A 26704-nucleotide genomic window follows, 5' to 3' on the forward strand; every position below is an offset into this window, starting at 1 on the left:
CCCAGGTAAGTGTGGATAAGATGTAAATGTAAATGAGTCTGCTAAAAATGGGTCAAATCTGCATATTTGAGGGTAGAACATAACTGGGTGTAGTGTTAATGCATTTACAGCATGTCAATTTAACTTCATCTTCAAGATCACCTATACATTTCTATTTCCCTTCCAAATTCCACCAATAAAATATTGAATATCAGTCCGGAGACTGGTCCCACAGGAACTGATCATTTCTCTCCTACTTGAAATATTTTTTCCCTGCCAAACGCTGTCTTCTTTATTGCAGCCAGAGTGTGCCCTTCTTATTGTAATTGCATTGATACCTGCCTTTTAAAGTTTCAGTAACTAATATCCTACAGAGCTCAGTATCTAATACTTCTACAGTCCAAGTAGATTAGATCAGACACTTGTGCATCTCTTTTTCTGGTCTGCTGTCATTCTTTATTCCACTTACCTAGAGAAATAGATAGAGTTTGGCTTGCTTACATTATTCTGCTTCATCTTTTGCCCAAACCTGTCCCTCCAGAAATGCTGTGCAGCAAATGCCTGCTGGCTTTTTTTTAAAAAAAGGCTTTTATCCTTTCATCTACTCATTTCATGTTTTGAATAAAGGTGAATCTCTTGTTTCCAACTGAAGCCTACAGAGGAGCCACTGCCAAGTTGTGTGTGTGTGTGTGTGTTGGGAGCGTACTGCATCTGCAACTTTAGCCATGGATAAGTTGCAGAGTGATACAGGCAGATGATAGAAATGAGCACATTGTGGTGGTAGTCAGGACCGGCTCCAGGAATGCCGAGGCCCTTGGGCATCAGCCTGCCCCTGGCCCCTCCTCTCCCCTTCCGCAATCCGTGGCACGAGCCGTGCCACAGATTGCAAGACAGGAGCTTTCGAGCCACCCGCCATCCCCCCCACTTCACCTAACTTTCTCTGCTGTTTGCGCAGGGTTGCCATCAATAAAGATGGTGGCCAAGGTTTCCGTAAGGGACTGAAGCCTCTGCCACCACCTTGGTTGATGGTACACAGCGCGTGCATTGCTGCCATCAACCAAGATGGCGGCAGAGGCTTCAGCCCCTTACTGAAACCTTGGCTGCCATCTTTATTGATGGCAACCCTGCGCATGCAGTGTGCGCAGCCGCAAAGAACTGTAGAGAAAGGTAGGTGAACTGGGGGAATGGAGGGTGGCTCGGAAGCTCCTCCCGTCCTGCGATCCGTGGCTTCTGCTGCGGATCGCGGAAGGGGAGCAGAGGGCCCCCAGGGGCCCCTCAGGAGCTCCTGTAGCTGCGGGGCCCTTGGGCCAGTGCCCCACCTGGCCGCCCCTTGGAACTGGCCCTGGTGGTAGTACAGCATGACTCCAGCATTCATTAGTTCAGTGCTGTGGGTGCTAGATGCTGAGACTGTCCAGCAGGGCTTAGGCCACAGAAGAAGCAACCTGGTGTGCTGCACTGGCACTGGTCTGAAGCTTCCTGCTTTTCTCTTTGGAAGAGATCAGGCTTCAGATAAAGATCAGTTAAGGGCTGACTCTAACATCAGCTGAGGGGGGCTCTTTGCAAAGCATCCTCTGATGGGCCCCTTCCTATGCTAATGGGCTCTGGGATTACCTGATGGCAGTGGCAAGCAGGTATGAGCCACCATTTTCATTTTCCTCGGTGCCCAGAGCAATGAACCATTGGTTCAGTACAGGAAATATAAAATACCTAGCATCTTTACAGAGTAGGAAATGTAAAAGACAGGTGTCAGTGCTGGTAGACCCTAGTACCTCTCCAAAGATTCCAAGTGCTTATGCAGGACCTGACTTAAAAGGGCAGAACTTCACTGAGCCTGGTACCTCTCCTGATGCATCTGGGAGGGGGAGAATGTCTAGAACTAAAGGAGTTTTGGGGAGGAGGCATCAGGAACTTTATTCTGTCTCACCAATATTCTGCAAATTTCCTTTCAACTTTTAAATTATTGCACAATGAGGTGGCAGTCCAAGGACATAAATCATGTCAGTGTTTCACTAACATGAATCTCAGAATCAGCTCTGTCTTGCTATTAACTTACTATTAACTAAGTATATCCAAGAAAGACAGACAGACTAACTAGATCCAGATATAGTTGGGTGAAACAATGATTTATATAGCAGTCAAAATTAGTGGGTAGAGATAGCATTTCCACATCTGCATTACAATATGGGTGCAAAGATCCAACTATACTAAGTAGCAAGAACAGAGGTTCTACTGAGTACCCCATGTCTGAACAGGAATTGCAGTGCAGTTGCATATCAGGATATACATATGCATTGTTGTTGTTGCTTCCCCATTTATAGAGTAGAGCACTTAATATTTTGTAGGCATTTTAAAAAACATTTTCTAGGTACTAAGATATAAAACAAGACAGTGTCTGGATATGCATCCAGGCTATTTACATAGTTTCAAATCAAGGAAAAGATTCTGTGATTGGAAAATGGTTTCTGTTTTTCGCAGAATGGCTGGGAACATTAGGCCTGAAGATATCTCCTGCCCTCAGCCAGACCAGCTTCAAGGTGATGTAGAAAAGAGATAATAATGGTGAAACAATTCTGGAATGTTGAGTCAAGAATTTGCCTTCCACTTCCACACCTAACACTGAAGATAGGAAATGGAACAAAATCCTCTCTGTACAATATTGTAGCACCACAAAATTGACTGTAATGCAGGCCTTTTATGTGCAATTTGACTATCGCTCGATAGGTAAGTAGACATGTTTGATTTAGTTTTGCCATTTTTAAATTGTGTTATCTGACAAATTGAGTACGGAATACATAATTAGATCATGCTACTGCATTTATGATAATGAATGCTGCATTTGCAGTACTTGAAGCTTCATGGTAGGCAGGTATTTAATTTTTTATGGCTGTTTCTGACAGGTGACATTTTTTATCCTGCACATAAATGTGTATAGGAATACTATTAATAGGCATGGCTCACATTTGGATTTTTAACTGGAGGGGTCTGGACATGTGTTTTATTTAAGCACATTCCATTTGAAAAACCCTGGCATTTCTAATTACCTTTTCTTTATTATGCAGCCTCATTTAAAGAACATGGCAAGCCTACAGATATGTAAAGTGATTCTCCTCACAAAGCTAATTATTTTATAAGACATTCTAAAGTACAAAATGAAATCATTTGTAATGCTTGTTTAGGATGAACGTAGCAGGAATGAGTAAAATGACAGTGTGCCAATGCACAGCACCTCTTCGGGGCGATTCACACATTGCCCTCATAATGAGGAAACATATATTCAACCTTGCTCTGCCTGCAGTAAGATCTGGAAGAAGGGGGTGGCTACATTCACTGTTCCTTCCTCTTTCCTTCTGTTCACTTGACTCATGCTTCCTGCAAGAAGAATTCCTCAGTAGGGATGGGACAGAAATACAGTGCAGTTCACATTTTAATTCCAACCTACCTCATGCACCCTTCCTGAAAAACAAATGTGCAGCAAAACACGGTAATCTTAAAAAATTCACATTTCTCCAAATTTTGCGATGGAGTTCTTCAACAACAACAAAAACAATGCATAAATTAGGGGGAAGTGTGCATAAACATGCATGTATTCATGGAGATAAACATACAGAATTGTATTAAATTAGGAAAATTGCTTGCTAACATGTCTAAATTAGAAGAAATCCACGTTCAAATGCTGATGAATTTTGGGAGGACTTTTTTTTAAATAATACACCGATGCAGAAATGTGGCAAACTGAACTTAAGACTGGAAAAATGAGAAACCAAGAGAAACTGAAATTGACAGTTTTGCACATCCCTATTCCTAAAGCAACTTTCTTCCCCATGAATATCTTTCTCATTCCAGCAGTGGTTGTTCTTTCCTGAGTAAATTGGGCTAGCAGAAACTTTTTCATAAGTCACTGGTAGATGTGCCAGGGAAGGAGATGAGGAAGCTGCCCATTAAGTCAAGGCAAGGACTGGCAAAATAAGGAAGGCATCCCTGTAGAAGGCAACTGGGCACAGAGTAAGTGGTGGCAGCCACTTCTTGCTGGGAACTCAAGGCCAGAAAGGGTAGAGCAAGTACTACAGTTTTTTTCCCCATTTGGTGCTCTTTCTTGCTACCTGTTGTTTTGGTGAAATTTTGCAGGATCTTGTATCCTAGTTTCCACTGGAGCAGGAAAATGATCAAACTCAACAAGTACAAGGGCAATGGAATAATAATTTTTATTTTATACCTTTATAAAGCTATTGCAATCAATCTACAGTTTTCCTAGTATATTAACACAAAACTTGGCAAGAAAATTAGATATCAGTTGATGCAGGATGTCTGGCGATTTGATGCAGGATGTCTGAGGATTACGGCCAACAATCTGAGACACACACTGAGACTGAGGGAGGCGATGGATGGAGGAGTGGAGTCTTCTCAGTCAGGAACAGGGTCCCTGGTCTTCTTGATGATTTCTTCTAGTCTTCCAACATCCCCTTCCAAAGGAGAATCAGATAGAGACTTCATTACAGGTACTGTCTCATTAAGAATAGAAATTAAACCAGTCTTTTATTCCCATTGAAGTAATTAAAATATTAGCATCCAATCTGATTGCTGCTGTAGTTGATACAGTGTGTGAGGATAGTATTCAGCATAGTATCTTGAAAACAAATATTCTAAGGGTTCATTTATAGAAGTTTAAGGCACTGAAGTGACATCTCTCATCTCCTTGGGACATATAGGTAACTGATATTTCCCAAACATTTTATGTCATGTTCTGATTCCTTTTCCTTGTGGAAAGAAAATCCAAGCATCACGCAGTAACCTGCATGATAATAAAACACATAGTCATTTCTAGCATCTTTCATCTCTGTCTTATGCTGGCCCATTTAGTGTGTAAAGAACTAGTAAAACAGTGGAGTCAGAGATACCTCCAGGCTGAATTACTGTAATGCACTCTATTTAGGGCTGCCCTTGAGGTTGGTCCGGAAGCTGCAGCTGGTGCAAAATATGGCGGCAAGACTGCTCACTGGGGCAGGTATCACCAACATGTCACCCTGCTGCTGAAATAATTGCACTGGCTGCCCATTTGCTACCGGGCCAAGTTCAAGGTTCTAGTTTTGGTGTACAAAGCCCTATACAGGCTGCGACCAGGATACCTGAAAGACCATCTTACCCCTTATATACCAAGTCGATCACTGTGTTCTACAAGTGAGGGCCTCCTGCAGATACCATCTTATCAGGAGGTTCGTTCCACACAACATAGGAAGCGGACCTTTAGTGTGGCAGCACCTACCCTGTGGAATTCCCTCCCTTTGAATATTAGGCAGGCACCATCTCTGCTATCTTTTGGGCACCTTTTGAAGACTTTCCTTTCAACAAACCTTTTAAGTTGAGACCTATCCCAGTCTGCGTCTGTGTTGGAATTGCTTGTTAATATGTTTTTTTAATAAAGTTTTTAACCCTTTTAAAAAGATCTTTTTAAAGCTTTTTAAAAAAATGTTTTTAACGTTGTTTTGTTTTAATGTATTTTAAGATGTGTTTTTATGATGTTTTAAAGTGTTTTTAGCATCTCTGTTTGCTGTCCTGGGCTCCTGCTGGGAGGAAGGGCAGGATATTAATAAAAAAAATAAAAAACTAACCAACTAACCAACCAACTAACTAACTAGCAGGTTATATATATCCTAAACTCTGTTCCAAAATATATCTCCCTTAAGAGAAATACCTGATCCCAAGAAGTGTTGGAACAGATTGAAGGACATTAAAGATGAGCTACAGCTTCTTTAAACCTGTCCCATATGTTTACCAACCTACAAACTAGATTCTAGCACTCCTAAATCTCTGTTTATAGTAGAAATTGAAACAACCCTACCTGTAGTCCTGTGAGTTGGAAACAGAGAATCCCTGGATTTATTGTAGGGGCTTGAGACTGATGCCATCAGCCACACATCTAGTTGGGTGGAACTAGAGGAAATAAGGAGTGTATTGTAACTATGGCTAGATTGTGGCAACTTTGTGCAGAATGTCGTCTACCCAGATCTACATAGTTCCTGGACATGGCTGCTGTGTTAGCATCACACACACCAAAATGCACCATGGACTCTTTCACAAGTTTCAATATGGGAAAAATGTGCAAAAGAATCAGAGTTTGGAAGTAACAAATTAATTCTAATTCATTACTTTTTTGAGGAACGAATGGATAATTCCTTTACATGTTGATTGTAATAGAACTAGGAGTAATTTTACTACTTTTGTGGAGTAATTGTAATTTTTCCAGCATTACTTCGGGGCATTACTTGGGGGGGCAGCAGGGAAAGTCTTCTGGTCCTCTGATTTGTGGATGAAAATCATGTGCCTCAAACTGGGCTTCTGTGCAGTGTTGCTCTTCCCTCATGCTCTGTGGGTGGGTAGGAGGCGACGAGGGAGGAGGTAGAGAGTGAGACAGGGCAGAGTGGAGAAAACAATTGTTTAAAAAAATGGATGGTGGTGGTGAATAATGGAGTGGAGGGGAAAAGAAGCTGGAGAGCAAGAGCATGGATAAAGGAGAAGGAGGCAGCAGCAAAATGGAGATAAGGAACTGTGGAGGTGAAAGATGACAACATGTGTGTGTGAATACTGTGCTTGCACCTGGCACACAAAGTGGCTTCCACCACCCTCTCTGGCTACTGTGCTGCATTTGCAGTATTTTAACTTTTTGGCATCTCAGGGGAAAATGTTTGCTTGAGTGATTGTCCCTTAGTTGGTGGCAGGTCAGGGTCCGGAAGGTGGTTAAGTGAGAGAGATTATGCTAGCTGGCTGAGGGGGGGGGGTTGCACTTGGCTTGATGTGCAAAGATCTGAGTAGTGGCCTCTGCCTCCCCCCCCACCTCCCTTACCAGCGGAGAGACCACCATTGCTATCTTATGGATAAAAATAATTATTATTCTACCTCTTTATGTGTGTGTTTATATTTAATGTTGTTTTAGGCTACTTAAATGTGCAGCAGCCAAGGCCAGCACCTTGTAGGCATTTTTTAAAAAGTAACTGAAATGTAATTGTTGTGATTACTTTTGAGAAAAAGTAATCAGTTACTTTCAGAGCAATTGTAATTGTAACAATAATTACTACTTTTGGGGGGCCATGTAATTGTAACTGTAATTTATTACTTTTTAAAAGTAATCTTCCAAGCTCTGAAAAGAATGTCTTATCTGTGTTTTCGATCAGATACAGAAAAGGAGGACAGGGCCTTTGTCTGTGTAAATATAAGGCAGTCTAGATTGGGGTGATTTTATAGCTAACTTTTACTGCTGTTATTTTACTCTTGTTGTTTGTTTTCACTCCTATTTTACATCTTGGTATTTTAAATAATTTATATGTATTTATTTAAGTAATTATAATGTGCACTTTCATAAAAGTATGTCAAGGTGGCAATGTGGTCTTTTATGATCTGTTGAAACTTGCCTTGTAAGGGTATAAAGGCAGCCTAGAAATCCAGATTATTATCATCATCATCATCATCATCATCAGAAAACTGGCAGAGCACAGTCAGGAAGATCAGAAGAGCATAGTCAAGAAGAGCAGGAAGGAGATGACATTTTCAGTAGAGTAACTGCAGATGTACAAATGAGGGCTGTCACTTTGACACATAACAGCTTGATAGTGCAAAGTCCCTAAATGCTGTTTTAATTTGTTGTTGTTATGTGCCTTCAAGTCGACTACGACTTATGGTGACCCTATGAATCAGCGACCTCCAATAGCATCTGTCATGAACCACCCTGTTCAGATCTTATAAGTTCAGGTCTGTGGCTTCCTTCATGGAATCAATCCATCTCTTGTTTGGCCTTCCTCTTTTTCTACTCCCTTCTGTTTTCCCCAGCATTATTATCTTTTCTAATGATTTAATTAGGATCTTATTTATTTATTTGTTTATTTATTTATTTTATGAGATTTCCTACCTGCCCTTCACTATAAGGTCCCAGAGCAGGTTGCACCGATAAAATATACAAATTTAAAACAAATAAAAGAGTTATAACCATAAAAATAAGAAAAGTAAAAAACCCCACACAAAACTGAAAACAGTGCCATATATAAAACAATTGAAAACTATTACATATACAAAACAATACAAACATTTAAAAACAATTCCACAGATAAAAAGTTAAAAATAGTTCCAGCATAGATTCATACTAGATAGGGACCCAATGAATGAGTGCAACAAAGATGGTGGCTGGTTGGTTGGCTCTCACTTACGCTGAGAGAGATAAACTAAGACTAGCACTAGGCCAGACCTTCATGGGTAGGGGACATCTTCTTTTGCAGAAAAGTCATTGTAGAGAATTCCAGTTTGAATTAAATTACATTCAGAGCAAAACTTGCAGAGCTTGGAAAAGTTACTTTTTTGAACTACAACTCCCATAAGCCCCAGCCAGCATGGCCACTGGTTTGGGCTGATGGGAGTTGTAGTTCAAAAAAATAACTTTTCCAAGCTCTGAAAACTTGTCATGTTCCTTCCTCAAGAACCCAATCCTAACCTGGAGTTATAATCCCCTGCACTAAACCGCTGCAGTAAGAATTGTTGGTGAGAGTCCTACAGGTACAAAAGCTCCATGATTGTGGACCATTCCACCCAGAAAGCACACAATGTATTCAGATAGTCTCCAGATTTCAGTTAAAGGTATAAAAATGACTGAAGTTGGAAGATCTGAGTGAATAGTCCATTCCATACAAATTACTGGTAAAGTGAGGCTTTTCATTTGATTTCCTGACTTCCTAAAGTAACTGCAAGGGTCTGCTGGGTGCACAGAGCAGTTAACTTCTTTTGTTCTGCTGAAAGGTAGCTCTGCTACCACCCTTGTCTCTGCTCCATTGCCTCTCCAGCAGTGATCCAGAAATTATCGGCACTGAGCGGTGACTAACCTGGATCCATGTCATGGTTGGTTCTGTTTGCTCAACATGCACACAGTAATTGTGGGATTGAAGGAATAATGCCCATGCTTGGAATCAGCTGGCCCTGGTCCCAGTCCCTGCATCAGGGTATGCAGTGGCTGAACAGCTTCAAATTGAGGACTGTGTTGTAAATCCTCTTTATTATAAATAAAAGCTGTTTGAAACCATTGCTTATAAAACAATTATAGCATCTCTTCTTTGGGGTTTTTACTGCAGCTGCTGTAATCCCCATGCTTAATTTACTGCCCTTGTAATAGGAGGCATGAATATTTTGTTTGAAATACTTAGGTCAAAACTTGTAGCTCACAGTATGGTAGAGTTTACAGAATGTGCTTCCTCAATAATTTTATATCCTTTAATGCTTTTGAAAAAAGAAGCTGGTAGTCTCCTAAATGTGCATAGATGTCAAACAAATGCATTGTGGCAATTGTTGTCATTACCTATTGCATTACTAAGACTACATGTTTTAGTTAATTAACATCTGTTTTGCTACAGAACCATGAATAGAGTCAGGTTTTGTGATATGTGTATGTCCTGTTTGAACTCAAAGTATAGTATGAGCTTGAGTAAGCAAGTTTAGAAACTGTTTTCAGGTTTTCTTCTGCAACCTTTGTTAAAAAAACAAAATCAAGCGATTAGTTCTGGGCCAGGAGTAGGATAGCTCAGGTCCAGAAGCCAAAGGCAGCCCACCAACTTCCCCTGTTCAATCCTTGGGACATTCCCTAGGTTCAGCCCCGCCCACCTGTCTCTCTTGGGTTAAATATCTGGCAGCCATAAAAAGCCATTGCTTCCTTTTAAAAAATTTATACCCCACCTTTCCATAAAAATCACCCAAAGCAACTAAAAAGAAAATCCAAAATATTGCCATTTGGCTGGCTAGTACTGAATTCCTTGCAACTCCAAATTGGTTGAAATCATTTTCTAGAGAATGAAAAGGCCACAATTCACCAGTGCAACCCTATATGTTTTCCCTTCGGCTGTTTAATTTCATTGGTTCATATTCTCTTTGGGCTATTTAATGTTTGTTCTAATTTTAAGCATGTTTGTGTTCTTGCTACCCTTATATGGCATCTGAGACAGAGATTTTAGGAAGGAGGGAAGGAGCAGAGAGACATGCCCCTAAGCTCAGCCCTCCTACAGTGAGGTTAAGTTGTCTATAGAATCACCCAAGACACCCAGCAGAGACAATTAGAGTGTATACACTTCAAAATACCCTCTAGCGAGCCACTGGAACTAGCTAATTAGAAACACATATACAGCCCACAGAGATGGTGATGTTGCACATCTTTTACTTCCACAGAAAGAGAAACAATTAAATCAGAAAATGCACAGATACTTACGGTGGCAGGAAGTCTTAACAGGAACTCATTTGTCTGGGTCAAGAATCCTGGAGAGTTTCAGGCTGGTGCTCTGGCTTAGCCTGTGATCCTGTAGACAGTCATGTCTGTGTAAGTCTTATTGACTGTGCAATGAAACATAACATGCAGGAAACAATGAGCAGAACTGCAGTCTTAGTTATATTGAATCAGCCAGATGCTTATCTTTGGCTGTCTTTTTCTTTGGCTGGCTGGCCCAGATTACTGGCTGATGAGCAGTGCATGCATTACCAGGCTGTGGGGTGGGGACAGAGAGAGTGGCCTGACTAAAACTACGGGTGGGGCTTGTGGATACATTAGGGTTTTATCTCTACCTATATCCCCTTAATTTGAGCACTCTGAATATTCTGAGCCATAAGAAACAGGAAAAGAGACATCACCAGGTGATGTGGTCATGAGAAGCTTTGTCTTCATTCTGTTTGTATTTGTTCTGCCTTCTCTGTGTCCAGAGAACAATGTTATTGATAGGCGTTATATATAGATAGTTAATTTTTTAAAAAGTAGTAAATAAAAATTCTTTGCAGAACCTTCCCTTGTGTGCTGTGAAAAACCCCCACAACCTTTTGATGAAGTTTTGGTGAATGCTAAGAGTTAGGGAGGAGACAGAACTGGCTGAATTCTGGGACAGTGGAGAAGCATGTTTTAAGTGCTACATTTGTTCATTCTCTCTCAATCTTTCACTCCTTAAGAGAATCCACTGAGGAAGACCCATCAGTGCTCAGGTGACCCTGAAATCCTAGAACCAGTCCTGGGAATAAGAAGAATCCCCTACTTATGCAACATTTCCAGCTAAGCTGCCTTTCACCAACCAGTTTTAGATATGCCTGATGTCTAATTCTTGCTGCCCTCATACTCAGCCTCTCCCCATCCCAACTTTGAGAAGCAAACTTCAGGATCAACTATGCCACAGCCAATGTGGTGCTCTCTAGATATGTATTGAGAACATTTTTAACCAATGTTGTCGGACTGTAACTTCCATCAGCTCCAACCAGCATGGGCAATGGCCAAGGAAGATGGGAGCTGTAGTCCAACAACCTCTAAAAGCATCACATTGGCAACTTCTTTTTTTAAAATGTTTTTAATGCTGTTTTTGTTTTAATGTATTTTAAGATCTGTTTTTATGACGTTTTAAAGTGTTTTAGTGCTTTGTTTGACACCCTGGGCTCCTGCTGGGAGGAAGGGCGGGATACAAGTTAAATAAATAAATAAATAATACATAAATAAACTTCTGATTTAAAGACTTCTTGCAGTGCAACCCTATGTTTATTCAGAAGTAAGTTCCATTAAGTTCAGTTGAGCTTACTGCCAGCTAAACAAATGTAGGACTGCAGCCTTAGGCTGCGAGCACACTAGCCGCCTACAGCAAAGCATTTCCATTTGGCCACACCTGGATGGGCAATGGGTTGATCTGCTGATCAGTTGCAAAATCTGTTTGAAGCTGATTTTTTTTAAAAAGCACTCAAGCGAATCCCACCAGGTTTTACAGTAAAAGAGAGGTGGAGACACAATGGAATCAGCAGAACAGTAAGTGTGTCTCTACTCCTTAATCTCCTTCCATCACACTTTGTCCCATTTTATCCACTTCCTAATTTTATATTGCTTTGACTGCTACCACATTTAAATCACCCTCATCTAGGGTTGCCATATTGCCCAGTTAGCCAGGTTTTACCCGGATTCTATGCATGCCACCCGGCGCCCGGCTAGCCCTTTAGATGGCCCGGATTCTCAGCTTTAATTTTTTTAAAAAATTAAGTTTCTAGGTGGTCCGGTTCTCGAGATATACATAAAAACATCAGCCGCCCCCCGACTGTTAAATCTTTCTTTAAACAGTACTGTATAGCACTTCGTAGCTTTAACCCCGCCCGTTCAGGATTGCAGCCAATCAGGGATTGTGTTTCAGTTTCAGTGACCTTAGGCAGTGTCTAGAAAACAAAATGGTGGTTTCACCCCCTGTTTATCTGAAAATCTCATAAATTGGGTAAGTATATACATTTCAGTTATTTTTCCTCTTGTGTGCAGGAGTCAGATCTTGGGCAGTGTTTTGAAAACTTTCCCAATGCTTGCTTTTTGTAAAAGCAATGCTAATCCCATATGCCCAGAGTAAATCCCATTTAATTCAATAGGACTTACTTTTGAGTAGACACGGTTATGAATGTGCTGAAAATCAATGGGACTTTGGAGTGAATTAAAAAAAGAATTGTGTTTGTGCCCTCCAGTCCTATTTTAAAGCAAGTAGGCAGGGCTTACTTAGGTATTACAGTTTTTATTCTGTAGGAAAGTAATACTGATTTTTTAAAAATTAATACTGATTTTTCTGCAATGACCAACTGGTTTGACAATAAACTATTATATCGGCTGTATGTATTTATACATCTGCAGTGTCTGCATGTGCGTGTATGGAATCTTTCCGACACCCCTGTGAGGTAGGGTTGGAAACCAAGGCAGCTCACAACAAGAAATAAAGCCATTTAAAATCCAATAACCATAAAAACAAGTATAAACAGTTGCAAAACAGCGTAAAGTGGCATGATTCAGAATTTTGGGTTGTGTGAATGAAGTTGCTTATCACTTGAAGTTGCATTTCTGTCCCTGTTTGAGTAAGCCCCCCTGAATACGCTGGGACTTGCTTCTGAATAAATAAACCTAGGATTGCACTATAAATATCTTTACAGTTTGTGTAAATAATAAATATATTTGATAGTCATGCTTTTATATAAGTATTTCTTCATTTATCATATTTTTGGTTGTGGGATGCTTAGTTTTCTGCCTTACTCATAGGAATCTTGTTGTGGTTGGTATGGTATTACACTTAGGAAAGTATTACAGCCTTTTGTGTTGTTTTTTTCCTATTTGCATTTCACTTATCTTTAACCTCACTCCGTTACAGCCATAGAAGCAACAGCAGCATATGCAAGATAATTAACTCCCATTAGTGATAAGAACAAGAATTTATAATTATTATTTCAATTAAAACAAGAGGCTTATCAATACTTTGAAGAGGACCAGATATTTATTTTCTTTCTGAGCCCAGGACTGGGTCTTTCATGATGCCCGGGGGGGGGAGCAGGAGAGTAGTCCATAAGACAGACATCCTCCTGGCATTGGTAATCTAATTAGCAAGGTATGTGTGGGGTTGTTGCACACTTCCAGGCCCAGTTTCATTTTGAGTATGGAGGTGGAACCTGTGTAGATGTGGTTGATCAAAGGGAGAAGAAATTTTGAGTTAAGCAAAGCTCTGCTTTTATAAAACCTAAGAAACATACAGATACTTTGAATGTCTGAGTGCCTGCACCAGTGGAATACTGGAGGAACTTGTAAAGCTTGCTGCAACAGTATTTACAACTGAGCATGTAGTGTGAAAGACTCCTTTTCCTAACATTTTGGCTTCTTGTTTTTCTCCACCCACCACATCTTTGAAATATATCGTATATGGTTAACTGTACTGTTGCCCTGACTTACTTTATGTTTGTTGCTATTTTGTGTTTTTATTATGTTTTTATATTGATTGTGTATTTTTATTGTTTTTATTATATTTGTAAGCTGTGCTGAGCTCTGTTTTTAACAGCAAAAGGGCAGGATATAAATTCTCTTAATCAATCAATAAATACTCCATAGTGTTGGAAACTAGAGTCTAGGCCTTTAAGACTAAAAATGTTTATTTTTAAAAAAAGATTTCTCACATCTTTTCCCAGTTTTTGGTGGTAATTCCTAGGCACAAAAACAAAACAACTGGACAATCCAAGTATTAATATGCAAATATTTGCATAATATGCAAATACTTTACATAATATGCAAATTAACCTGCCCGGATTTGTGGAACTGGAATATGGCAACCCTACCCTCATCCTACTTCTATCATTTATGTCCCGTGAGTTTCCAACTCAAGAAAGAGAGGAAGAATCCATCAGTGAGAAATCAGAGTTATGTAAATGAATGTTTTAACAAATGCAGAAACTCTGGCTTCAGAACAGAAGAAATCAGTAATAGCAAAGTGATTTTGTACTGCATTTAAAAACATGCACATTAAAATGACCAAACTCCCCACTATAGAGGTAGGTGTATTTAAGCAAGTCATAAAGTTGGTTTTATTGTTATATAATGAAATTCACTGTCACCAAACTATTAGAAGCATATAACTCATCGGTACTATTAATAGGCATTTAGATTTTGGGCTTTTTGCCATAAAAAAGCTCAGATTTATCTAGCTGACTTCAGTCTTAAAGCTTCAGCTCCATCTGATTTAAAGAATGTAAATTTTGCTTCCCTGCAAGAGATATAATGGCTGCATTTTAACACTTCATAACTTTCCCTCTTCCCCTTTTGCAGGTGAAGTGATATGGTAGATGCATCCGTATTTCTCTTTCCTGTTGGCTACATGAAAGAAACACAGCATCTTCCAGATTGTTGTGCTCTTCACAGTGAGAACAACAATTGCACATCTTACTGGCATATAAATGAAATATGAAAATTATTCCTTCCTATTTGCATGATCCCATAGGGACTTACTTGTTAGCAAGGTAATGGAATGAATTTCCAGGATTCCTTTTTTTCTTTTTTTTTTGCTTAAGCCTGTGCTTCAAGATAAATCTCAACACCTTGGGATGTGTTTCCAGGGACACATTCTGCTTGTTTTTCACATAGAACAGCTAATGCCCAATTCACCCTTATTAAAAGAAAGATCCTCTCTCCCTCCCATCCCCCACACAAAGCAGAGCTGGAAGGAAGAGATGTTTCTTTGAGGTGATGTTGCCAGCCATTGGATGTCACTGTTGCTCTACACAACTCTTGCAATTTCTCTAGTAAAATGGTGCTTCTTAAAGAAGTTGGAATACAGATAAATCAGTAGTTATGTCTTTTCATTTTGTGTTTACCGGGAAAGAAGGAATCCAGTTCATTCTTTTTATCTTTCTAGTGAGGGAGAAATTTGGTAGTGGTTGGAATAGAGTGGAATTGGATAGAATATTCTGTGGACACTGGCAAGGAGGGGAAGACGTTGGGAGTTGAGGAAGGGGTGGGCTTTTAACCCAAAGAGAAAGAAGTTGTTTGGGGAATTATTTAGTAATTTCTTAATGACTAAAACTAATACATTGTTTTGTTCCTCATGGGCTTTACAGAATACTTATCACAAAGTTCTCTTGCATTTTTCCAGTGTTTAGCAGAAATGTGGTTTTGATGTTTTGTCATTGTTATGTGCCTTCAAGTTGATTACGACTTATGGTGACCCTATGAATCAGTGACCTCCAAGAGCATCTGCCATGCGCCACCCTGTTCAGATCTTGTAAGTTCAGGTGTTCCTTTATGGAATCAATCCATCTACCTTCCAAATAATAACAGTATGCTGCATTTCACTGATGTATCTCAGATGCTCACTCACCTTCCCATGTCTTGGATTGATTCCCTGTGTTTCATATTATCTGAAACTGACACCATGCACTCATTCAGTTATTTCAGAGAATGAAGTCAATGACATTGCTAAACACTTTCAGCCTGTTTTTTTTTTCTGGGTGTCCTTTATTATTATTTTTTGAAAAATATTTTGTGGCCAGGCAAAGGGTTATTAAGGCAGCTGGTGGGAGAAATGGTCCAGAGGTAATTGGCAATGAGGTTGGTGAAACTTTGCCCTTCTGCCTTGCTTACCCTGGTTTGTGTCCAGTGTTGTCACTTCTGTTGGCAGAAGGTTGTTTGATCCAGTAAAGGCTTCTATCAGCAGAATGGGGAGGGAGGACATTTTTTCTCATTCTCCCCCCCCACAGCCTGCTTTGCCACCTCCTATGCTCTTCTGAATGGGGCCCCCAACAAGGGATGGGGGAGAAATTTGATTCAGGTTGCATTTAAAGGTGAACCTACCTAATTAGCACTTTCCAAAACAATACCTGAACCAAAACACATCCATCCTTTGAAATGTGCATTTCCCTGAATTTTACAATGCTGTTTTCCAGGCAAATATTGTTTAAAAATTTATATTATATTATATTATATTATATTATATTATATTATATTATATTATATTATATTATATTATATTATATTATATTATATTATATCTCGCCCTACCTCCCAGTAGGAGTCCAGGGCGGCAATAAATTAGGGTAAAGTGCACATATAAATACTCCTATTAATGATAATAACATGCAAAATGCATTGTATTAGAAATAATTGTGTAGAAAATGTGTATATTTATCAAAATTGCATATGAAAATGTGTTCATTACAAAAAACAAACACTAAAACACTGAAGAATGTTTGTTTGTTTTTTAAAAAAATCCAAACTGCTGCAGAAATGTGGAGAACTGAATGAAAGATTGGAAAGATGAGAAACTGAGAGAACCAAAATGGACAGATTCATCCATCCCTACCCCCAACTATCTGGAGCAGATTTTGGAAGGGTGCATGAGAGGCTGCAGGAGGGAATCAGCAAACTATGCCTTTCTCCCAATTACACTGATAGAAGCCTTCAGGGAATCAAAGAGCTCCCTGAAAGCACTAAGAACATCACTGGACACATCCTTCATTTCCCTTCTCTCACAACCAGTGTTTCTCTCTCTCTCTTTCTAAAGGTTTTTTTACTTTCTCTTAAGCACAATTTCACTAGTAAATTTTTTTTTAAACTGTGAGATTGACCTGCCTGCAAAGAAAAGTTAGAAATTAAAAGGACAGTTTTGGTAAGGAACATGCAATGTCTAGTTAAATACTTATTTCAGAAGATCTTAGTCTCAGTAAAGGATGTCTTGTTTTCAGATTGTTAAGAGAATTCTGTTTGTGTGTCTAGTTCTGTTGCTGCTTATAATGAAATAGCACTTGCTTCTGACTAAACATACCTAGGAACCTGCCAATGAGAATAGTTACTGCAGCAATGGTGTAGTGGAGCATGGAAGGGCAGAGATGAAGCACCACAACTTATTTCACAGGAGGGATTTATCATGTCATTCCCTGGGGTGCTATTTACCAATCCCCTGCACGAAAAAAAAGTCTTTTCTCAGAGAAAAACCCACCAAACAAGCTAGGCAGAGGAAGTGGTAAGTTATATTGGCACACATGGCTAAAGGTTAAACTACCACTTTATTTTGAAAAAAACAACAACCCAGATCCCTTTATTATGTCCATCTGAAATGTCACAAAATAGCGAGCAAGCTTTTGAGTCCATCAGAGCTCTTCTTCAGGCTGGATGTTAAGCAAAGTGGGAGGGTGGGGGAGGGTGACAAAAAAGCTGGCCTGGTATTGAAGCCATAACGTCTGTACTCATCAAAAAATCATTTTTGTTGTGTAGTCTTAGAAGGAACATGGCTATGGGTATCTGGCTATGGGGCTTGTCAGGAAGAGCGCTTGCACTTCAGAATTCACTAGTGCAGGATTTTTATGGGAAATGGACCTCTATGCTAAGTGCTGTGGGGGATCAAAGTTTTAATTCTGCTCTCAGTTGGTTGCAGAAGACCAGTATTTTTCCCACTGCTAACACACTCAGCACCACTCACACATACTGCCAATTCTGTGCTTGATATCTGTGGGAAGGGGCTTCTAGTCTAATCAGATTCCCTACACACATGGATGATCTTTATAGTGTACATGAGTACATGGAGTCCTTTCTCACATGTGTGCTGAATCTGCAGCTGACAGGGGCAGAGCTGTATGGCCCCTGCCCTTCCTTTACTTGTTCCTGGACAATGTGGATGGGTGGGGATTTATGATGCCCCCACTGCATGAGGTAAATATTATAAGTAGGTCTCTATTCTTCACACCAGGTGAGGCCCTGGTAGTGCTGCCTGGTTGGAATGAACCCGTGACAGGGCCTTGTCAGTGGTGGCTCCCCATTTGTGGAATGCCCTCCCCAGTGAGGTGCATCTGTCTCCATCACTATTGACTTTCAGGAGAAATTTGAAAAAAATATCCTGGTTATTCAGGCATCTGATGGCTGAGGGAAACTGTTTCTGGCAACTCAGATATCACCGGGTGGAAGAATGTTTTTAACTATAACTGTGGGGGAGTGGGGGTTGGAATGCTTTTAACTGTAATTGTGTTTTTAGAGTGTTTTAAACTGCAATTGGGTTTTTGTACTGTTTTAGAATGCATTTCTTTTTGTTGTTAAACTGTTTGTTGATGTGTTTGCAGACCTGGGCTCCTTTGGAGAGAAGGGTAGGATATAAGTTCAACAAACAAACAAACAAACAAACAAACAAACAAACAAACAAACAAACAAACAAACAAACCATGTTTGCAGATTATAAATCAGCTAAATCCCTGCATAAAGAATGTGACAAATAGAATCAGCAAGCAAGACCAGGAGCAATCTTGGAATTGTTGTAAAATTTCTAGTCTTAGGGACGGCTCTCAGTAGAGCTGGAGACAAAGTTTAGATCTGCATTTGGGATCTTAAGTGCTTTGGTCAGGGAAGATCATCCTTCCTTCTACCTCATACATACCTGTTTGGAAGCTGAGGCTCACTTGGGAGATATGCATGCTTCTCCTCCAACCATGCTTGAGTGATGGGGTTCAAGGAGCAATCTTGCCACCGGCCAACCTACTTTCAGCCAGAGCTTGACCGCATAAACCTCCAAGAAGGGAGCTGCCTTGGGAAACCATTGAAAATACCACTACCTATTAATGAATCTAAACTTCCTTTGGGGTATTTGCAAATCTGACTGAGAGATCAGGTACACAGATCTGTGATGTCTGGCAAATAAGGGGTGGTGCAGTGGTGAGAGAGGGTAGGGGTTTTCCCTAGTGTCATTTTCTTGATGAAAATTGTGGTGATGGTAATGAGGAACTATTGTGCCCGGTTAGAAAAAACATAGGAGCTGCTCTTGTAAGTTTTTCCTAACAGGGCAAAATGCAGATGGAATATTTTTATTGAGAAATTCCTTAGGGGAAATGGTTAACTCTGCTCGCCCAGCTCCACTACCTTCATCAACACTATGTTCCTCCTGCAATTGCTATTAGTCATAGGAACATAGGAAAGCTATTGTCCACCTAGCTGACTATGGTCCACAGTTACTGGCAGCTGCTCTCCAGTGTTTAGGCAGGCAGCCTTTCATGGGCCCATCTAGAGGTGCTGGGGATTGATCCTGGGACTTTCACCATGCAAGGCAGATACTCTGCCACTGAGACATGGCCCTTGTGACAACAGAAAGAGGTAAGAGATCCAGTCACAGACCTTTGCTCTCTACATGATTCAGCTGTGGATGAATAACAATCCCTGCACCCCAGCTGAATACCGGACTTTTGATACACTGAACAGAAATGGTCCTGAAGCCCTCAATCTAATTTCCCAGCAAGCAGCAGTGAGACTTTATGTCCTACCAAAAAGCAGTGTGCACGGCTCCTTTAATTTCTATGAACTATTTTTGATTTAGTAATGTTGCCAAATATCTTAATTATAGGATTCTTTTCAAATGAAATATTTAACTAAGAGTGTCATTCTGCACATGGTAACTAATGATTCTGCTGAAATAATTATGGCCTTATGAAAGCAGAGTAAAAAGAATTTAGTTTAGTTTCTTCCAGTTATGGAGGTAGCTATTTGCATATGGACTGCTTTGCTTTGTTATCTGAAATCCTGGACCTACAGAGAACTACTTTGCTACTGGTGCTAGTCACACTAATGTTGGCATACTAGATCTAACCTGGCCTTTTTGGCAAGACTCTTTTTTTTAGCTAAAAAGCTATTCACTGAGGAAGAATAGTGCCTGATGGCTTCCAAGGTTAAATCAGATGGAGACAGAGCTATCCTAGAGGCAAATATTAAATGAAATACTGCCAACAATGATGGAAAGTTGCTATTTATTTTATTTATTTATTTATTTATTTATTTATTTAAAAAGTTTATATCCCGCTTCAGTTCCAATGAATTCTAAGCGGCAAACAATAGCATAATAAAACAACATAGTACAGTATAACATACCAAACAAGTTATAAAAACATTATAAGAAATATACAGTATATCACACATTACAATTCAAAAGCTAACCGAAATAAAAAGGTCTTAACTGGGCAACGGAAACTAAACAGAGAAGGGGAAGAACGAATTTCCTGGGGAAGAGCATTCCAAAGAGTTGGTGCCCCCACTGAGAACAGTTTATTCCTAATGCCCGTCTGGTGAATTTGGGAAAAGGAGGGAATATTAAGACCAGGGTCTAAAGAAGATCTTAAAGGACGTGCCGGTTCATAAAATGACAAACGATTTGATAGATAACTAGGACCTGAGCCCGATAAAGCTTTAAACGTTAAAACCAGGATTTTAAACTGAACTCGATAGGAGATTGGAAGCCAGTGTAGTTGTTTTAAAAGCGGAGTAGTGTGAGCTCGGACGTCCGCCCCAGTTAGCATCCTAACAGCTGCTCTCTGAACCAATTTCAATTGGCGGAGTATTCTAAGGGGAAGACCTAAATAAAGTGAGTTACAATAATCTAGTTTAGACGTGACCAAGGCATGGGTAGCCATGGTCAAGTCAGAAAGCTCCAAAAAAGGACGCAATTGACGAACTAGCTTCAGGCGGGCGAAAGCGCTTCTAGAGATTGCAAGAACATGAGCCTCTAGAGTCAAGGCCGAGTCTAGGAGAACATCGAGACTACGGACTTGAGTCTTTAAAGAGAGTACAACTCCGTCTAATATCGGAACATTCCCTGTTTCCAACTTAGTTCGATGTCCAACCACCAGCACCTCTGTTTTATCTGGGTTTAGTTTAAGTTTATTCTGCGTCATCCAGGTCTTTACTGCTGTTAGACAATTGTTTAATGGGAGGATGGCATCTTTCATATCCAGAGGAAAGGAAAAAAAAAATGAATGTGTCCATACAAGAGTCCTCCCAGCATTCCCTTTTTCCCAGTCTTTTGGAAGCAAAATTAAAATGGTGGTTCCACACAACACTTAATATAGTTCTGTATTATCTCGTTATGTCCTCCTCCATGGACAAAAGCCCTCTATAAATGTTGACTCAGGTTATACACAGGGCCGGCGCCAGGCATGGCTGGGCCCTTGGGTGCCAGCCTGACTTGGGCCCACTGCTCCCAACCCCCGCTACAGACCGTGTGGGACCGCTCCACTTACCTCTTCTCTTTTTCTGTGAATGCCCTGCACGGTGGGCACAGAGGATGCTGCCATCAACCAAGATGGTGGTGGAGGCTTCTCTAAGGGGCTGATATCCCCGCTGCCATCTTTGTTGATGGCACACATGTGTGCTACACTTCGTGCACTGACATGCCTGCCATCAATCAATATGGCGGTAAGGGCATCAGCCCCTTATAGAAGCCTCTGCTGCCACATTGGTTGATGGCACCTGCCCAGCCAGAGTATTCACAAAAAGGGAGGAGGGGTAGGTGGGGCGGGCTGGCACTGCGGGCCCACACAGTCTGTGGCAGAGCTGGGAGCTCTGTCTCTGCGATCTGCAGCAGAGTCGGGAGTTGACCTTGCTGAGGATTGTGGAAGGGGAGCGCTACCCCCACACCCTAAGGAGGGCCCCTTCAGGGGCCCCTCTGGGCCACAGAGGCCCTCAGCCAGGACCTGACCTGGCTGCCCTTTGGTGCCAGCCCTGCCCATACACATATCAACATTGTTTGAAGCAAAATAACATTCTTGAACAATGAGGAAATTCTTTGAAGTTGACAAAAGTTAGCAAAGGAAGTCAATTACCAATGATTGCTCTCAAAGAACCAGGAAGTGCTTTGAAGGACAAATGCTTCTGGAATTGCAGTAAGAGCTACAGGGGAGCGTACTGACCAGGGGTGAGGGTACTGATCAGGTGCCAGTACAGTAGTGGTGTTTGAGGAGCCCAGTGATGGGGGTTGGGGAGTGGCTGTGGATATGGACATATCTGAGGAAATGTGCACTGGGGGGAGTGTTAGGGGTCAGTCAGAAAGGCCTAGGCCTGGCAGTCTGGATTTGGCTTATGGGTGAGAGGTTCCTGAACTATCAGTGACATGATATAGTCTAGATTCTCTGCAAAAAGTAAGTGAAAGAATGGTGGACATTTCAGAGCTAAGGGTTGGTGCCAAAATTATCCATGTTTTATCACCTGTGGTTCCAGTTTAAACATTTGTTGCTCGTTCTGTGTAGGGTTATCCCAGAACACATGGAACAAATGGATTCATTAGGCAATCTTGAATTAGAAACAGACACCCTTATAATAATAAAAATAGATTTTAAAGTAAAAAATTGTTGTGCTGTAACCTTCAGTTACTGGCCTTGATGCTTAATGGTGTTTTGTTTTGTTTTAGAAAAAATGAATATGCCACCCAGGCAAATGTGTGAATGAAAGCTGAAATATTATCAGATGAGTACTTCTGGTCTAACAAAAATGAGTTGCGTTGCATAGTAATTGGCTAGGAAATGTATCTGCCATTCTATGGTAGCATAAGACCCTGAACACCTCCTTTTGTTCTGAAATAACATTGTTATTCTAGCTTCACGAGCAGCATGTCGAAATTGTGGGAGTGCCAAAACCTGTGATCCTAAGAACACATTTTTGGAAATTAGTTCTATAGAAATCATTGGGACTTGCTTTCAATTAACAATACCTGGGATTTTGGTGAAAAGACTGGAAGACGAAAGGCAGATGTTACTTAAGAAATAAATGATGTAGGCCTCTTCTAGGAAGTGCTAAGTGGCCATTAATTTGGGATGTAATACAAATTGTAACTGGCAGCTCTGCTTTCTCCTTCTGGACATAAGCTGTGAGTACTTGTTGAAATAAAACATGTTGGCATTTTTCAATTAATGACTCTGTGTGAAATGACTTGTGATTCTCTCTGGCCATCTATTCAGTACTTGTGGGAGTCAAACGTCTATTTGTTTACTGTGATACTGTTAGAGACTGACAATGAATCTCCCACTCAGTGTCATCACTGACTTCTGAAAACCTCTTGCCTCCTAATATATAACCTTGTTACACTAAATGTAAATCTAAAATCGATCCTCTTTCCCCCCTTTTTTGCAACCATATAATGGGGGGGTCAGGGGGGTTGTCCCAGCATTATAATCTAATATTTCTTATTCTTAATTCAGCCATGGTCTCTCATGCAGATGAAACATGACACAATAAACGTCATCTCTTGTCATAGGCCACTTCTTACAGTGGTAATAAATCTGAGTCTCAGTTGTACTACTGCAATCTGCACGTGATGAAAGGCTTCCTCCCTAAAAATTATGCACACAGAATACTAGCATGTCAGGGAGCCAAACTAGGCTAGCATCCCCTCTCCCTGATATTTTGTGTTCTACGTGCAGATGTTTGTTTTATTTATTAAAAAGCAGAGCATTAGATCATGACTGCCTCCACCTGCAGCCAGAAGTCAGGTGCAGGTTTAGGGTTTCAGTGACAACTAGGCCTTAGTCTCCAGCTTTTCCATTGGCCTTTTCTTGACATTTGACCATTCTGCTATTTTCTCGTAGTATTTTTCCAGTTCTGTACAAATGCACATAATGGGTCTTGCTATTGAATTGTGGGTTGCTTCCCCCCCCCTACTGCTACTAGCATAATTGTCCTTAAAAGTGTCAAATAACCCGTTGCTGGGTCTAAGTATGTATGTATTTGTGAACACCAGGGAATCTGCACATTATGGAATACATGCTGAGTGTGTAATGATCAGAAACATTCGGTTGGTTCAGTAGAAGTAGCAGAGGAGCACTCTGAAAGATTAATATGCTGAAGCCATTTTACTTATGAATCATGGTTGTGATGCAGCCAGAAATAATGTAGTTTTGGAGTTAGGGTTTTGTTGTTGTTTTGGCAGGTAGCAGCAAATGTGATGTAGCTACCAAAGGTATAGCTAAGAAATTAAATGCTGATTAAATCCTGATTTCCTTATATGGATATAAATATATTCTGGCTGTATCTTCCATCTGGGATTCTGTTTTTCTGTGGCACAGCTGTTTACCTACCTGCAGCGTGGACAACAAACAGCATGGATCCTCACATTATTGCCTGCATTTCAGATCAAGAGCAGCACACGGGTGAACAAGGACTGTATGAAAACAAGGTGACAGATGTTAACATCTCCCTTCCAAATGAATTATGATGATGCAGAACTTTTGGACATGAATAATGGCTCAAATCATGATTTGGATTTTATGACTTCCTGGATGTTTCAGTGACCACCAGATGAGGGCCTTTGTGTTTCAGACAAGGACATAATAGTTTCCCCATTCAAGCTATAATGAAGAACTCCCTTTTTTGTTATATTTTGAGTCTCCAGATTTTGGTTAATTCAAATCTGGTTCTATGATTTTAATGAGAGCAGGCTGATAAGCTATGAGGAAAGAGTAGAAGTGGCTACCTTACACACATTGTCCCTTCAATCACAATAAAAGATAAGTGCCTAGTTAAGTGGTGATTGTAAGAAACATCTAGGTTTTGGGCAGTGCTTGGAAAGTTCATTTAAAAAAGAAACTAGTTCTAGTTCAAGTCATCCTGCCCAAAAGAAACTAGTTCCAAGTTTGTTGTTTTAAAAAACAAACTACTTCAGTTCAATTTCTTCTAAATGAACTTTTAGTTCATAATCAGTTCATCCTCAACATTCCCCCACCAGCATTTATAATGTCACAAGCTGTGTGCGAATATATAACATATACTGAAGACCAAGAAAACATCAGACAGACAGAGGATTGGGCCTTGGGCTGCAAGACAAAGTTGTGCCCTCTTTTGCAGGTGGTGGAGGAGGCCACACACATAAGATGTGTGACAGCTTCACCTGTTGAAGTCCTACCTTTCTCCATAATTGTATTTCTATACTAAAAAAAGGTTTATTCTGTTTAATTTCTGTCTGCCACAAAGCTATTAAAATAATACATTTTTAAATATTCATTCCATTATTACTTTGCCCATTTCAATATTAATTTATACCCATTTGCACCACTGATGCATTTAATATTAGGCTAATGAGATGACCCTACTGTGTCTCTCAATTCATGAAGGGTATGAGGTTGCTGTAGCTATGGGATTTCTAATTTTTTGTTGTTGTTATGCCCCTTCAAGTCGATTACGACTTATGGTGACCCTATAAATCAGTGACCTCCAAGAGCATCTGTCATGAACCACCCTGTTCAGATCTTGTACGTTCAGGTCTGTGGCTTCCTTTATGGAATCAATCCATCTCTTGTTTGGTCATCCTCTTTTCCTACTTCCTTCTGTTTTGCCCAGCATCATTGTCTTTTCTAGTGAATCATGTCTTCTAATGATGTGTCCAAAGTATGACAACCTCAGTTTCATCATTTTAGCTTCTAGTGACAGTTCTGGTTTAATTTGTTCTAACACCCAATTATTTGTCTTTTTTGCAGTCCATGGTATGCACAAAGCTCTCCTCCAACACCACATTTCAAATGAGTTGATTTTTCTCTTATCCACTTTTTTCACTGTCCAACTTTCACATCCATACATAGAGATCAGGAATACCATGGTCTGAATGATCCTGACTTTAGTGTTGAGTGATACATCTTTGCATTTGAGGACCTTTTCTAGTTCTCTCATAGCTGCCCTCCCCAGTCCTAGCCTTCTTCTGATTACTTGACTATTGTCTCCATTTTGGTTAATGACTGTGCCAAGGTATTCATAATCCTTGACAAGTTCAATGTCCTCATTGTCAACTTTAAAGTTACATAAATCTTCTGTTGTCGTTACTTTAGTCTTCTTGACATTCAGCTGTAGTCCTGCTTTTGCTCTTTCCTCTTTAACTTTCATCAACATTCGTTTCAAATCATTACTGGTTTCTGCTAAGAGTATGGTATTGTCTGCATATCTTAAATTATTGATGTTTCTCCCTCCAATTTTCACACCTCCTTCATCTTGGTCCAATCTTGCTTTCCGTATATATTCTGCGTATAGATTAAACAAATAGGATAATAAAATGCATCCCGGTCTCACACCCTTTCCGACTGGGAACTAATTGGTTTCTCCATATTCTGTCCTTACAGTAGCCTCTTGTCCAGAGTATAGGTTGCGCATCAGGACAATCAGATGCTGTGGCACCCCCATTTCTTTTAAAGCATTCCAGAGTTTTCATGATCTACACAGTCAAAGGCTTTGCTGTAATCTATAAAGGACAAAAAAGAGAGGCAGGCTCTGGTGCTTGGTAAATTTATTGAGGCTCAACACGTTTCGGAGTAATCCTTCCTCAGGAGCTACAAACATTAAAACAAACTAAAATCAATAACATGGAGACAACATTGTGGTCTGAGACTTACAGAAATATATGGCAAAACACTTTTAAAGACCACATTCCATATAACATACTTCAAATATGTAGTAAAAAATTGTCATAACATTAAAACTTGCATCTCTTGCATCTATGTAAAGCAGCTCAAACAAAGCGAAATGCTATTGCTAGCCAGCTGCAACATGAAACTCTCTCGCCCTCCCCAAACACAACAAAGATAAGACCCTGTACTGACCAATGGAGATCTGTTTCTTTTTCTCTGCCTGCGCAGTTCAAATTCTTTATCCAGCTCCACACAAAACGAGCACCACAGACCGAATTCT

At 40.3% G+C, this 26704-nt stretch overlaps 1 long non-coding RNA gene across 2 annotated transcripts; it reads right to left on the minus strand.

Moving 5' to 3' along the window:
- Positions 1 to 4196: 4196 nt before the first annotated feature.
- On the minus strand, positions 4197 to 26704 carry LOC133382199 (uncharacterized). Of its 2 annotated transcripts, XR_009761839.1 has the most exons (5): positions 26617 to 26704; positions 24112 to 24194; positions 18660 to 18806; positions 10208 to 10329; positions 4197 to 4768 (listed from the first exon to the last, which is right to left on the minus strand). It is a non-coding gene; the product is annotated as an uncharacterized LOC133382199 (long non-coding RNA). The 2 variants fall into 2 exon arrangements; XR_009761838.1 differs by lacking the exon at positions 18660 to 18806.

This window comes from Rhineura floridana, chromosome 3 (genome assembly GCF_030035675.1).
Source record: "Rhineura floridana isolate rRhiFlo1 chromosome 3, rRhiFlo1.hap2, whole genome shotgun sequence".
NCBI classification, from domain to species: Eukaryota; Metazoa; Chordata; class Lepidosauria; order Squamata; family Rhineuridae; genus Rhineura; species Rhineura floridana.